Source organism: Amblyomma mixtum, chromosome 1, assembly GCF_055824585.1.
Source record: "Amblyomma mixtum isolate Tamu chromosome 1, ASM5582458v1, whole genome shotgun sequence".
Lineage (NCBI taxonomy): Eukaryota > Metazoa > Arthropoda > Arachnida > Ixodida > Ixodidae > Amblyomma > Amblyomma mixtum.
Window position 1 is genome coordinate 39,670,440 of NC_143012.1, and position 13,647 is coordinate 39,684,086.

General features: G+C 48.9%; 2 protein-coding genes across 3 annotated transcripts in view; one reads left to right on the forward strand and one right to left on the reverse strand.

The window, feature by feature from the left end:
• Positions 1–8,423, reverse strand: part of LOC149366094 (UDP-glucose 4-epimerase-like) — a 73,005-nt gene extending 64,582 nt beyond the window's left edge. Inside the window, exon 1 of the mRNA XM_089548571.1 lies at positions 8,267–8,423. The gene's annotated coding sequence lies outside the window, so the exon portion shown is untranslated. The remainder of the gene's footprint in view (positions 1–8,266) is intronic.
• Positions 1–13,647, forward strand: part of LOC149366099 (rho family-interacting cell polarization regulator 2-like) — a 146,030-nt gene that overhangs the window by 14,048 nt on the left and 118,335 nt on the right. The gene's annotated exons all lie outside the window — the stretch shown is intronic.

Genomic DNA, 13,647 nt, shown 5'->3' on the forward strand with positions numbered 1-13,647 from the left:
GTGCCATATTAATGTACCCGTTTCCTTTTTCTCCATTGTTCGCTCTATATTTTCTGCCCACTCCCTTGTGCAATGCCTGCAAGGCTCTGAGGGGAAAATAAAATATTAAGTGAATAAATATGGTTTAGTTTAGTTTATGGGGTTTAACGTCCCAAAGCGACTGAGGCTATGAGAGACGCCGTAGTGGAGGGCTCCGGAAATTTCGACCACCTGGGGTTCTTTAACGTGCACTGACATCGCACAGTACACGGGCCTCTAGAATTTCTCCTCCAAAGAAATTCCAGCCGCCGCGGCCGGGATCGAACCCGCGTCTTTGAATAAATATGTGTACACATGCTATATCTTCACATGTTCGGTACGCGGCCATATGCCATATGTGGCCTCATGATATATCTGGAAATGTTGCGTATTGGGGCTGGCGCTGTATGCGGAAATGCGGTACATATATAGCCATGCAACATCTGTGACTCATGCCCGCACATGAGGCCTGGTTACATATGGCACGTGGGTCGCAAATAGGGACGAATATATGAGGTTCGCAATCGGTATCTTGAACGTTAAAATAACTTGTTGCATGAGTTGGTTCGTTATCGTAAGGCGACAGAATAGCGCTACGCATAGCAAACTATTACAAATTAAATTGATGACACGGAGAAGCGTTCTCCGTGGTTTTATCCGTAGCGTTGTTTCCGTGTTCCTACGAAGAGTCAAGTATTTCGCGCATTCCTCGGTATTTGTACCGCGCCGAAGGAATCCGTCGACTGAGCCGCCGTCCACACCTGTGCAAGGAGGCACGGAACCGAATGCGAAGCGGCGTGCAAAGTGAGACGGGAAAAATCACGCCTCCTTCGCGCCTCGGGTTTCTTTTCCTCCCCGTCAGGCTTACGACACGCCTAGTATAATATACTCTGCGCCAAGGTCTACGCGGGCGCTCCACCGTTCTTCGCCTCTAGCCTCCGCATATGTGTGTATGTGTGCGTACGTTTCTGCGGAGAGTCGCATGATTCACGGCTGTCTTCCCGGAAAGGCCGTATACGCTCGGCCGCTTCGAGAAAGCTGCGGCAAGCCCATGTGCTTGTATCCTATATATGCGCTCAGAGGAGGAGCGTATACATGCATGGAATCCGACATGCGCCTGCAGACTTTCGTCACAAACCGGTAATGCCAGTTCCCGCCTTCTAAAAAGTTTTGCTTGCTTCTTTTCCATCTTTTTTTTTTTTCGCCTTTGGCAAGCTCATACGATTCTTTTCGTGCCTTCACGTAGTTCCTTAAAGAGTCCCGGGGGTGTTGAAAACCGGGCCACGCCCTTTTTATTATATCTTCTCGTCGTCCTCCCCACTTGTCAGTCGTCTCGTCACGTGACATTCGATGCGCCGTATTCGCTCATAGCGCGTGCTCGCTGCGTGGATATGTGGAAATCGGCACGAGCCTGGCTTTTTAAGGAGGAAGGTTGCACGCTTGGAGAGTATGATGAGGTCAGCGGCGATGCCTTGCACAGTCGCTCAGATGCACAGCTGTGAGCTGTGCATATATCTGTGCATCTGTATACGGGAGTCCAAGGCGTCTGCTTCTGAGCCGCGTATTGGGGCTCGTGCAGCATCAATATATGGAAGTCCTGCTCTATAAAACACAAATAAGCCTATATGGAAGTAAAAGGGGTGAGGGCAGTTTATTCCCTTTTTGTTCCTTTCTGTTTAAGGTATTGGCACGAGAACGAGCTTATCTCACCTTCAAAATATATGAAACGATGGCTTTGCATAACAGCCACGCCCTAAAAGAAAATCACTTACTACGCTCTGTACTTTTGGAATAGGCTGTTCAGTGCGTGTCTGACACGCACTTCGCATATGTGTGCGCTGGTTCCTCAGAGCCTGGTTAGAATGCGTTGATAGTACGCGCTCCCGTGTTTCAAGCGAGTTGTAATCAAGATACGTACCACTCCTTCGGTCTCGTAGCTCTGGCGTTCTTCTGTTGGTCTTTCTCGAAAATTTGTCGGTTTATGGCAGGATGTGCTCTCTTCAGTCGTGAGGTGCACTAAGGGGATTTTCTACAAAATGTCCAACTCCAAACGCTACTTTCTGTTCCTGTGCCGCCCCGGTGGCTGTGTCACCCCGGTGGCGAGTTATGGTGCTCGTCTGCTGACCCGAAAGACGCGGATTCGATCCCGACCGCGGCGGTCGAATTTCGATGTAGGCGAAATTCTAGAGGCCCGTGTACTGTGCGATGTCAGTGCACGTTAAAGAACCCCCAGGGGGTCGAAATTTCCGGAGCCCTTCACTACGGCGTCTCTCATAGCTTGAGTTGCTTTGAAACGTCAAAGACCGTAAACCAGACAACCAACTTTCTGATCCTTGTCAATCTTGTATATTTACACAGAGTGTTCATCCAGAGAATCTCATGCGCGTGAGTAGCTGCGGACGTCTCAAGAAGCGAAGATTATGTGATTGCTGTCAGGCTTTCTCGCTGGCCGGATCCACAAGTCGCCGAGTGCGTTATTTTTATATTTGTTTTGTTTTTCACTGTTCTCACTATAATTACTAGACAATAGTAATAATAGTAATGTTTTTTACACAAATCTCAAACAACTTCACAGTGAGGCGCGCTCGCCAAAGCCAGATACAGATAAAACAGAAGGAATAGGATCAAGGTGGCGATCGAGAGATGAATATCAATAAACCAGATCGAAAGAAAAACGAAGACAAAAAGTACAAGTGATTAAAAGAGAACAGAATTTAGGCAATTTGTCTGCCATATAAGAGGATTGCAAAAGTGGGTTTTTAGCAACAATTATCAATTAAATAATCCTTGGAAGAAGCATACTACAAAGGTCAGAAGGCCTGGAATTCGTTACTTTGTATCTTAATTGTCATTACATTTAATTTTGATTTTAATTACAAATTACTGTTAGGCCTTGATGCATTGAAAAAGTTCATCACGCGCTCCAAGTTTGTTCGTGCGTCGTCAGTAGAGCTGAATTCCCTAGCTGAAGCATCAACCATATATGAATTACCTGTAGCTCAAGCATCGACCATATATGGATTCCGCCTAGCTGAAGCATCGACCATATATGAATTCCACTAGCTCAAGCACCGATCGTAAATGAATTCCTCCTAGCTCGAACATCGACTATAAATGAATTCCCCTAGCTCAAGCATCGACTATATATGGGTTCCCTATAGCTCAAGCATCGACTATATATGAATTCCCCTAGCTCAAGCATCGACTATATATGAATTCCCCTAGCTCAAGCATCGACTATATATGGGCTCCCTATAGCTCAAGCATCGACTATATATGAATTCCCCTAGCTCAAGCATCGACTATATATGAATTTCCCTAGCTCAAGCATCGACTATATATGAATTCTCTATAGCTCAAGCATCGATTATATATGAATTCTTTATAGCTCAAGCATCGACCATATATGAATTCCCCCTAGCTCAAGCATCGACTATATATAAATTCTCTATAGCTCAAGCATCGACTATATATGAATTCTCTATAGCTCAAGCATCGACCATATATGAATTCCCCCTAGCTCAAGCATCGACCATATATGAATTACCCCTAGCTCAAGCATCGACCATGCATGGATTCCCTATAGCTCAAACATCGACCATAAATGAATTCTCCCTACCTCAAGCGTCGGTCATATATGAATTCCTTATGACTCAAGCACCGACCATATATGGATTCCCTATAGCTCTAGCATCGACTGTATACGGATTCCCTATAGCTCAAGCATCGACCATGCATGGGTTCCCCCTAGCTCAAGCATCCACCATGCATGAATTCCCCCTAGCTCAAGCATCGACCATACATGAATTCCCTCTATCTCGAGCATCGGCCGTACATGGTCGATGCTTCCGAAAGGCTCTTCCCCCCGTCGGCCCACACCGCAGCGAGCGTGCGTTCCCCTTCGTCGAGCGCGTGCTGGTTAGGTTGCGCAATCGGGTCGTGGCTCACCCGGCGACGGCTGGGGGCGGTGAATCACGCGTCCCATCGCGGCGGGGGCGCACCTGTACACGACTACACGTCGAGCCACGCACGCCCGGGGACCTCGGCGAAGGGGGCGCGCTTTTTGGACGAGCCGGCTGGGTTCCTTGCTTGCACACCCTTGCATCTTCCTTGCTTGCACACCCTTCGTCTTGGATGTCTTCCTCGCCTGCTCCGAACTAGAGATGTAAAATTTCAAGAAATTTTGAAGGGCATGAAAAAAACCGTTCTTTTCAGGGTTTTTTTCATGAAAAATTGGAAATTTTGCAAAACATGACATAAACAGATTTATTTGCAACAGCACAACGATCAATAATAATGCTCTGAAGTTCAGTCGAATATGCAGTTATAGATGTCATATTGTGAAACGAACTTCTTGTTCTATTGCACCGAGAAGATAATGATTTGCACTTGAGGCGAATATGGAGATATAAGTATCATATTTGTGGAACGAACTTTTTGTTCTATTGCACCAAGAAAGGGAGCATGAAAACTGATGTATAAGTCACTCCATATCGGACACAGAGTCACTGTCGCTGGATGCGGCACTACGCGCAGCAGCATGGATTGAAGCTGTGTCCACAGCTATTTTCGACTGCACATACACAAGCTTTCGAACGCGTTCCCCTGACAGCCTGCTGCGAATCCTTGTATGGACGTTTCCGAAACGTGACCAGTTTCGTTCGCAGCTGGCGGATGATGGCGGTATTTGCAGCAGTCGGCAAACCAGACGAGTTAGCAGCTGGTTAATGCAGAGGCCTTGCCACCAGGTAGATGGGGCCACGTGCTTCGCTGAAGACGCCTTTCATGGACCAAATTTCTGCGGATGTCCTGTACTCTGCTACGTTGGAAACCAAGAAGCTAGGCTTGCATTTGGCTAAAACCGCTTACGTGCACAGCAGTCTATGTTATGTGTATAGCGCTGTAGAATTTGCAGCCATTTTGTTCTACTTCAGCCGTGAGTTCAAGTGTTAGTGTTTTTAAGTCAAGCCTGGGTCTTATATGTGACTTGGCCTTCAACCCGCGTACTCGCAGCACGAACATTTTAAAAGCACTACCTGGCACCGGTGATGACGACAGCTCTCCAATCATTCAACGATGCACGCTGTAATGATTTTCAAAGCAGAAACAAAAACCTAAACTAAAAGCAAGCAATCATAAAACCTTGAATTTGCATTGTGAAATTTTCGATGTTTCTTTCCATTTTTCCTCGTCTGAAAAAAACGAAAAAAAACCGGTTTTTTTCCAAAATTGCAGTGTTTTTTTCAGGCCTTCACATCTCTACTCCGAACGGGACGATGACTCGTTGGCGGCGCTGGCGTGCTCGCAGCGCGGCCGGCCTTCACGATTATTATTAGTATTACTTCTAGTAATAGCGAATTATTAACAGTTTTAAAAGAATTCAGATCTGTTCGTTTGCTCTTGACATTTGTGATATGCAGCTCAACCGAACGAAACTTGGGAAGAGGGGGGGGGGGGGGGCATTCACGAACAGTAGGAACATATCGGGAGACCCTGAAACTAGACGGATTTAGGGCCGCAAAGTGGCATGTGCTGGGGCATGTGGGTGAATACCCCTGTATCATAGATGATGATGATGATGATGTAAACATTTATTGAGACTAAGACCGCGCCACATCCTCTGAACATATTTAGAAACAGTGGTGGCGGCCATCATGGTAACGCCTCTGATAAGCAGCCATCGTTGCTCTGCGGATTACATGCAGGGTGTATTAATATATGAACTAATATGGCGACGACAAAGGATTTTTTTCATATCACATGATTTATACCGGCACCGTCATGGGCGCTACAGACAGCATTCCTGTAGCCTTTCTAGGATCAACTTGCTTAAAGTGCAAATGCATTCCATTTAGAGAGATCTCAGCCCTTATACGTTGAAACACCGAGTCGTTGGTTTGGTCTGCTTTCGTGTGGGTGTTCTTGGCACTAACGTGATGACGTCACAAACGGTTCGCGCAGCCATGCTTTATTTTCTGCCGTGCGGTGTGTTTTTCAAAAACGGAGACGGCTGCTTTTTGGTGGCGCTGCCCGAATTGTGAGGCGATGAGTCGCCGCTGCGCCTGCATATTTAGGCTGTGGGGCACACCCCATGGCGGCGACGAGACGACGGTCGGAGGCGTTGGGTCGGACGCCTCTGAGGTAAGAACATTTTTTTTTTCTGGTATGTATGTGCTTTCGGCGTGCCGATGTTTTTATGCGCTGTGCAGCCGCCTACTAAACTTCCGCCGCCTAAACCTTGTATGGTTCCAGGACCCTTGTTTTTCTTTAACCGCGTGTTTTGTTGGGGAGCGTGACGCTGTGTTGTTTGTTTCACACGCCAGCAGACGCAGAAATAGGGTCGGAATTGTCGGACGGATTTTCGGACCGAATCGCAGGGACGTATTTTCGGACGGAATTATCTGACGCATTTTTGGGCAGAATTGTCGGACGGAATTGTGGAGCGGTATTGACGGAGGTAACTGTCGGGGGCTATGGCCAGACGGAATGTTGGCGGGATGTAATATAAAACCGAGAAACTGACGCACTTTTTTTTCGCCGGGCCGAGGAGGTGGTAGCGGCCGATTTGTGCCGCGCTGCCCACGAGAGCGGCTGATCCTTCTTCTATCATGGTTCCTCTCGGCCAGGCCGGCCTGTATAACATTGTAATCAACCATCAGGTGGCGTACGATGGCGAACCAGTTTACGGCGAAAAAAAAAATCCATATAACACGTCTAACGCTGTAAAATGTACGAGAGAGAACACCGGGCAGTACTAGAAGTGGTCGCTGACATTCATAAAGCATGCATAGGGATTACCAGTGTCTATATGTGTCCAAGTCGACACCCAAGCCATCTGTAATTTTCCGGTAGTCTCACGAGGGCATGGCGGTAAAGGTTCGCGGGCCGAGGTTGCGTCACAAACGCTGCGAGAACGCGTCGTTCACCGACGCTCCTACCCGCTGTGCACTCTGACGTCATTGTGTAATTATGGCTACGCCCTAGGAGCAAACACTCCGTAGACTATAGTAATAGCGTGCAGTGAAATACAGGGCGAAGTTCCACGGGCATGCTTTATCGGCGTCCGAACTATATAACCCTTTCCTGCAGGCTTACTCCCCAAACTTCCACGCTCACCGTTACACTTGTGGGCTTCCAAAAGTATCAAAATGTGTCCATGTATAGGGAAAGCATGAATTTTTTTTTTGCACCTCGAATTAATCGGTTATTGAGCCTTTCGGTAACCATTTCTTCAATCGCTCATTCAGTCGGCTACGACTGGGCTTTGTCTTGCGCATGCACTGAACTGTTTAAAAAACTTTTTTTTTAGAAAGTGTAAAAAATCATCGCTGGTCATGAGGTGTTGCATCACGTGCAGACCGCGCCTGGCCAATCACAGCGACGCAAGAAAGGAAAAATAGAGGGGAAAATGAGGAGGATGGCGGTGGTACGAAATAATGCCGCCATCTCCGCAATATTGAGGGGCCTTAGTCCGAGCATTCGCGTCGTATGATAAGAAAAGTAACCATTTTGTGGAGCTGTCCACTTTAAGAAAATGGTTTTTCTTATTTTCGCTACATCATTCTTTCATGCTTCAACGCAAAATACCTTAGTCCTCATCACTGATGCTACGGAGCGTCGCTACGGCTGCGCGTATAGTTTGACGGCATTCAATACGCTGCCCGGCTGATATCAGTGTGATTGACTTTTTTTGGCGTCTCGAAAATCGGGCGTGGCGGCGTCACTCCCGCTGCGTCACCCTGTGACGTCACAGGGTGACGCAGCGTTTGGTGAACTGCCGACAAGTATAGGGCGTCATCCAGTGGTGTGCTGTAAAGAAACCAACGCGCTGTTAGAGCACCTGTTTTACGAGCGCAGCCTTTAAAAGCGTGGTCTTATCCTTTTTTTCCCTCGTGTTTTGGTCCCTGTTGCACGAGGTCTTGCGTACTTGTTTCGCTAGCCAAATGCATTGTCATTCGAGTAAGCGCACCTAATACGAGAAAAGCAGGAAGGAAGAAAAGTTTTTCTCCATTACTTTGTGCTGGCCGGTCTTTGTGCTTAGTTGAAGGAAAATGCTTCACCTTAACCTGCATTTTTTTCTTTTGTATATCTCGTTGTGGGACCATCGGCGAGTTGAAAAAGCAGACCTTATGCTTCGCTTTACGGCGATGTTCAGCGTTTCTCGTAGTGTGTTGATAGTGATCGACGCCAACATCATAGAAGTTGAGCCAATGGATTGGCCGCTGAGCACAGAAAAGGTGGCACGTACTCTTTAGACTGCAGCCCGCATCCGGCCTGTTGGTAATTCCGAAGGATCATGTTCCTTCCACCGACCTTTGTAGACGAAGCTGATTGAGAAACCCTGTGTTACGTTACAAGACACTGCTGGCCTGTGGGCCAGAGATCCGGAAACTGTTTGTGCCGCGAGCGTTCGGACCTTTACTCGGCATCGCAGGGTGCCGGCCTCTTCACGGACGCGGGGCTCATGTTCGGCGTTCGAAAACGCGAACGTAAATGCCCAGGGACACGAACGCGTGGACACGGCGTTCGAGAGCGCGACCGTCAGCGCAGAGGGACGCCTCTGAGAACGCCCAGCTGGGTCACGTGGGCACGGCGTTCGACGGAGCAGGAGTGAACGCACGGGTGTTAACGAGGAGAGTCTTCCTCCAGCAGCGGAAGAGAGCAGCTGCTCGGGGAGCCAGTCTGTATTTTCCTAGGGCCGGGGGCCCTCTTTTCGTTTGGGTCAATTCTTTTAATAAAGACCCAATTCCTAGCCTTCACCGTGTCAACAGCCCGTACCTCGCAACAAACTGGTTGGCAGCGGCGGGATAAGGACAAGGCTGGTGGACAACTGCTGACGAGAGAGCGCCTTCGAGGATCCGGGATCATCGGAGCTCCGCTACGTGGCTCAGGGAGTCACCTTCGTCGCAGCGCAGCGTGAAGGCCAGGCGAGAAGACAACCAACGACGATCTGGGATCGCCGGACTTGGCAGTTCCTGACTTCGGAAGTCACGGTGGCCATCAAGGGCTCCTGGTTGGGTGAGTGCTGAAGCGACTACGTATTGCCAGATGATTTAGAACAGGGTTCTATCTGAGGAATCGACTGCATTTATTCACCACTGGGTGTGTGATTAGTTTGCAAATTTTGTAGTCGGCTCTCGCCAACCATGGACATAAAGAAACTGAGCAAAGACGAATTGCTGCTGTTGGCAGCTGAACTTGGTTTAGAGGTAAACCAAAGTATGAGGAAGCCAGAGATTCGCCATAAAATTGAAGAGGAGGAGTTTGAAGAGGTCGAGATAACTGATGCTTGGGAAAAGATATGCCGAGTGCAGAAGGAAAATGAGCGGAAAAGAATAGAAGAGAAACGGGTAGCAGCAGAGCAAGAGATGGGGGAAATAGAGGAACAGGAGCGGGAGTTGAAAAGATTGCAGCTCGAAATCGAGAAGGCAAGGCTCGAACGCGCCAGGTTAGAACGGGGTGAAAGTGCCGTCGCACCTCAGGGAGGTAATGTTAAGATGACGAACTTGCTTCAGCTGTTCAAAGTAGGCGATGACATTGAAATTGAGATGCTCCGAGAAGCACTCAGGAATGAAGGATGCGTAACTTGGGCAAAAGTGGAGAGTGAGAAAACTGAGTGCCAAGAACATGCACAGGAAGAATATAGTCGTAAACTGTGCGAAAAGACGCGACAGGACAATCCTGAGAGGTACGAGTCGCATAACCTAGAGGCAGTCAAATGTCCGGCGGTCGTTTGCGTGGAGTTGGTGCCTAGCTGCGACGCCAACGAGATAGTTGCTCGTCAACCTGTAGAGAAGTGTACCTTTGGCGAGTGTGGGAAACCTACGGAGTCGGCTGTTGGTATCGAGGTGAACGCGGGAGGCTCGCAGCAAAGAGAAGAGATGAACGCACCACTGCCGGAGCAAAAACAAATGAAGGGCTCTTATCTTGATTTGGCAGGGCTACCTGTCACTGATGTAAAGAAATATGGGGTTGTTTTAAAGCCTAAAGAAAAGAACCGCATTCCGTGTCAGAAACCAGGTTCTGAGCGTGCGACGCGGGCGGATAGGTCACAGAACCAACCCCCCAAAAATGTCAGGAAGTCGGCGTCTAAAGAGGAAAGTGGCAGCAAGCCCATAAAAAGGCCTCGATATGCAAAGATAGCAGAGCCGTGTTGTCTCAAGACAAGTGCAGTCGGGATGAGACTGAGTAGTCCTGCTAGAAACAGGGCATGGGCTTCTCAAAAAAACGAGAATAAAAATAACAGTAAAAAACCGAAATGCGGGCGGTCTGAGCAGAGGATTCTAAGCTGCGAAAATATGAGACGGCGCTAAAGCATCGTGTTAGACCTCTGCGTTGCTTTTGTTGTTTTGTGTTTTGTCATGTGTTGTCGACAGCCGAATACTTGTTTATCAAAAACAGGCAGGGAGAGTTTTTCTGGCAATCGGCGTCTGGCAGTCGTTCGTCGCTTGGGCACCGTCAGCCAGGGGGTTCCGCGAAAGTGTGTGTGTGTGTGAGCGCGCACAAAGTGAGCGCATGCATTTGCCCTGTTGTCGTTCGGACCGCCTTCTCTCGACCCTACATCTGTGGACGCAGCCTCGGCGAAGGACTTCATCGGGGGGAGGAGTTTGTTACGTTACAAGACACTGCTGGCCTGTGGGCCAGAGATCCGGAAACTGTTTGTGCCGCGAGCGTTCGGACCTTTACTCGGCATCGCAGGGTGCCGGCCTCTTCACGGACGCGGGGCTCATGTTCGGCGTTCGAAAACGCGAACGTAAATGCCCAGGGACACGAACGCGTGGACACGGCGTTCGAGAGCGCGACCGTCAGCGCAGAGGGACGCCTCTGAGAACGCCCAGCTGGGTCACGTGGGCACGGCGTTCGACGGAGCAGGAGTGAACGCACGGGTGTTAACGAGGAGAGTCTTCCTCCAGCAGCGGAAGAGAGCAGCTGCTCGGGGAGCCAGTCTGTATTTTCCTAGGGCCGGGGGCCCTCTTTTCGTTTGGGTCAATTCTTTTAATAAAGACCCAATTCCTAGCCTTCACCGTGTCAACAGCCCGTACCTCGCAACACCTGACATCACTTTTGACAAATACAAAAGCTTGAAAGTCATGTCAGAACAAATGTCAGGCAGAGATCTGCTTTCATCGCTTTTTGTTTTATCTGCGGAAAGGATGGGGGATTTTTTGCTATTTGAGCGCCACCGCACCATCTTTCCGAGGGTCGACTTTTGTGGATCTAGGTGGGCAGACACCACGCTCGAGTAGCCGCGGAAAGGGTCGGCAGGGCGGCCAGAGAGTTTGTCCACTGCAAGTTGATTTGCTGTGAATGCTTTGCACATATTTGCTGCTTATAAATCATTGCGTCATTTGGATCTCTTCTGAGTTTCTGTGAGAGCCAACGAAGACTAAGTCCGAAGAAGACTAAGTCCGAAGAAGACTAAGTCCGAAGAAGTCTAAGTCCGAAGAAGACTAAGAAGACAACGGGAACCAAGAACCTATCATCACTACCACTTCTGGCATCGTTGTAAAGAAATCTCTCGTTTCGTCAGCTTATAGCATAGTCGGCACACTTGACGACCTTTAGCTGAAACTGGGACGACCGGTACTCTTTGCGCGCCTTTCGCTCGCACACTTTGACCCTACGAATAATGCCACGCGGCAAAAAAAAAACTGAAAAAAAAAATCCGGCCGTGACCCCATTGACCCCGGAAAAATCTGACCAGAGCCGCCTGCACGCTTTGTCACCTACGTTTCTGCGTCTCGCGCGTCAAGGAAAGCGGTCTAAGAATGTCCCTTCTTAATATTATTTGGCGTGACTGAGGCGTTGAAGTCTTGCGTTGACCTCTCGGTTCGAAGTTCTCCGTTCCTGGAGGCGTATTACTCCTAAACGCAAGCGCCTCTGACCTCAAAGAAAGAGTCGCTAAGCCGTCTCTCCGTTTATCGTCGTCTCTTCTGCATTGCTTCGACCCGTACTACCCGCAGTCCCACATTTCAATCTTCGACCTCTCTACGAAACGGCGCCGAAGCCTATTTTTCATTCTCGCTTCCTAACGCGTTTGGACCGAGAAAGAAAAAAGAACGCGGGGGAGGGGGCGAAGTGTTAACTGGGAGGTCGGCGCTGCGAGAAAAAAAAAAACAATAAGGAACCTCTTCTCGTTCGGTGCGAGACCGTATATTTACTGCGCATGCGTACTGCCGCGTCGTCGTCTGCTCTCCGTGTGGCCCGCTTTTGTTCGAGCCATCGGCTGGTCGCTCGCTATGTCGGCGTGCGCGTCGCTTTGGCAGGGCTGTGGCATGTTGCAAGTTGCGCGTCCGCGCCGAGGGTGGCGCCCCGGTCAAAACGATTGCAGCGATCCTGGTATCGGCGGTAAACGGGGCTGCAGTTAAGCCTAATAAAAGTGAAATTTTTCGACCACTATCAATAACAAAAACATGCTTATGAACTAAATTATAACCAGCCATAGGTATTAAAAATAAGACATCAAAGAAATTAGTTGCGAAGATGACGACGCGGGTAACGCGGCAGCAGACGACAAGCAGACGACGCACGGTCAGCCGCGCAAGCGAAAACGGCGACGTCGGCGACATTCGCACTGCAGCAGCGTCATTGGCGTCATGTCGAGTCACACAGTGAGCTTTTCTTGGAGTTTTTATACGAAGCACTAGCACTGCAGCATATTATGTTGTCCCTAGCCCAACGCACTGTGATTTCTTCTACACCAGTCAAAGGTTGAAAATTTTCTCTGCGTGTGTTTATTCATAGCCACAGACTGATGCGTTTCAATACAGGTCAGATGTTTTACTTCTCTGCTATTTACCTAAATCTCTTACAAAGTCGCGTACAAACGTATATTCAGTCATGTAGCATTTTATTATGTATACTGTACCTTGATACCTTTTTTTATCCCCTATATATTCTCTGTGCGCTCATGTCTGCTAGGTTTACATAATGGCGTTTTTTTTTTATTTGGATTTTTAGGATGCCTTTTACTGATACTGCAATGTCACTCATACTTAAAATCACTTTTTGGACATCGATTGTCACTGCTGATGTTCTTTTAATAAATTGTTCTTTGTACAAAAAACCATTTACGCTTTTCGTTCTCGATCGAGCGCAGCTGCTAAGCAGTCGCGCCGCTCGCCACCATACACCATGCTACATCAACAGACACATCGAAATACAAAAGCGAGTGAGCAGATTCCGTAAGTACTTAGGAAATCAAGCGTGAATGCAGCGCGGGATCAGTTAATCACCACTATTTACAAAGCTTGGATCGAGCTAGCGGCCGCCAGCACCAGGAACGCGCGGGTACAGTGCACTGTAGCGCGAGCAACCGGCCACAACCAGCCGCCTAAACGCGTGCCGCCATATTGGATTTTTGATGCGTTTACCGCCTCTCCCAGGTGCCGCCACCATCGCCTTCTAAAAAAAAACGTCCCCATTGGCTCTATGAGAGTGTCACTCCCTTGGCTTTGGAGTCGAGCTAGCGGCGGCGGCGTCTTCAACGCGCGGCTTCGCGTTTTCGCTCGCTCGCGAAAGTGGACTTGACGCTGCCCTTTTGCAGGGCACGAGAGCGAGCCATCTATTTCGAGAAAGAGCGTCGCTCGCTCTACGCGCATCTTTCACTTCTCTCTTCTTCTCGAACGC